Source organism: Chinchilla lanigera, unplaced genomic scaffold (assembly GCF_000276665.1).
Source record: "Chinchilla lanigera isolate Chin_1 unplaced genomic scaffold, ChiLan1.0 scaffold00172, whole genome shotgun sequence".
Taxonomy (NCBI): domain Eukaryota; kingdom Metazoa; phylum Chordata; class Mammalia; order Rodentia; family Chinchillidae; genus Chinchilla; species Chinchilla lanigera.
Window position 1 is genome coordinate 1,308,403 of NW_004955573.1, and position 2,110 is coordinate 1,310,512.

Below are 2,110 nucleotides of genomic sequence, written 5' to 3' on the forward strand. Positions count from 1 at the left end.
CCCAGCTATCCCCCTGCTGGGTATTTTCTCAGAAAATCTAAAAACATCATACCACTGTGATATATGTGCACCTATGTTCATAGCAGCACACTTAGTAATTGCTAAACTGTGAAAGCAACCCAAATATCCATCCACTAAGGATTGGACAAGAAAATTGTGGCATTTTTATAGAATGGAATATTACTGAGCTGTAAAGAAAGATAAACTCGAGGCTTTTTTAGGTAAATGGTCACAGCTACAGATCATACTCATAAGTTAAATAAATCAAACATACATGTGCAAGCATGGCATTGTTTCACTAGTGTAAAACCTGAAAGAGTTAATTAAACTAGGTGATATGATAGACATTGTGAAAAGATAGGAAAGTACTCAAACGTAAAGGGCAACTGGGATACGGGAAAAGAGAAGGGAAAGAAAAAGTTTGTATGTATGTATATGCAAGATAGTTAACATGGCTGTTCTACTGTCTTATATTTCTTTGCTGAAAGAAACTGTCAATGAGTCCTTGGTTGATCAGCTTTGTATGTCTATATCTGTTTTCATGAGAAACCACTTTGAAGATATCAATATGTAGTACAACAAGCATTGTTAATTTCCTACCACTTTGTTTGTAACTCTGTATTGTCTCTACTGTTCTTTTGTATTTTGTAAAAGTTTGTCTGTCTGTTAATGTTTTCTTCCTTTTATTTTATTTTATTTTTTTTTTGGTTTTTCTTCCTTTTATTTTGAAAATTAAAAAAAGAAGAAAGAAAACATATTAACAAACAGACATACATTTATACAATAGCATACGAGGAATAAAAACAAAACAGAGTTACAGACAAAGTTTTAGGAAATTAACAAGTATAGTCTCTAGTTTTGACCATTTCTGTATAAAAACCTCTCTTTTATCCTTCTTTATACCTGAGTAATATTCTGTTATATAAATATACCACATTTGAGTTGCTTCCACAATTTAGGAATTAGAAATTGGGCCAGTATGAACATTGGTGCACATATCACTGTGATCACTGGTTGTTGTATTACTTATGATATCTTCGAATTGGTTTCTCAGGACAACAAATAGAGCCATACAAGATTGGTCAAACACATGATCATTAACTGTTCCGTTCTGTAGAGCAATAGATGATAGTAGTACAATTATCAAAGCTATCCTGTATATACATAGGTACACAATTTCCCCTTCTTTCCCTTCTCTTTTCCCACACCCCAGTTGCCCTTTACATTTGAGCATTTACCTTTCATTTCACAATGTCTATCATACCTCCTAGTTTTGCTTTCAGGTCTTGCACTAGTGAGACAATATGATGCTTATACATGCAGGTCTGATTTATTTCACTTATGAGTATGGTCTCTAGGGAAATGTGACCATTTCTTTACAAAAACCTTGAGTTTATCATTCTTTATAGCTGAGTAATATTCCACTATATAAATATACCACAATTTTTAAATCCAATCCTCAGTGGATGGACATTTGGGTTGCTTCCACAATTTAGTAATTACAAATGCACCACTGTGAACAGGGGTACACATATATCGTTGTGATATACTGTTTTCAAAACTACTGGTAAAGTACCCAGAAGAGCAGAAGCTGGATTGAATGGGACCTGTAGACCTAGATTGATGAGGAATCTCCAAACTGATTTCCACAGTGGTTTCACCAGTCTGCATTCCCAGCAGCAATGGAGGAGAGTTCCTATTGCTCCACAACTTCGGCAACTTTTGTTATTAGTTGATTTCTTAATGCTAGCCATTCTTATTGTGGTGAGATGAAATCACAGTGCTGTTTTAACTTGCATTTCTCAAATGACTAATGATGTTGAACATTTTCTCATGTATTTATTTGCCATTTGTGTTTCTTTATTTGAGAAGTGTGTGTGCATCTCAGCTGCCCATTCTTGGATTGGGTCTTTGAATTTGAGGGGGCTAATGTTTTTTTTAATCTTTATACATTCTTTATTTGTCCGAGGAACTGTCAGCTAAATTTTTTTCCCAATTTGTGGGTTTTCTTTTTTTTTTTTTATTTTAAAGATAAAAGGAGGGAAACATTAACAGACATACAACATTTTACAACATATCACAAGCACAATACAGACAATACAGAGTTACA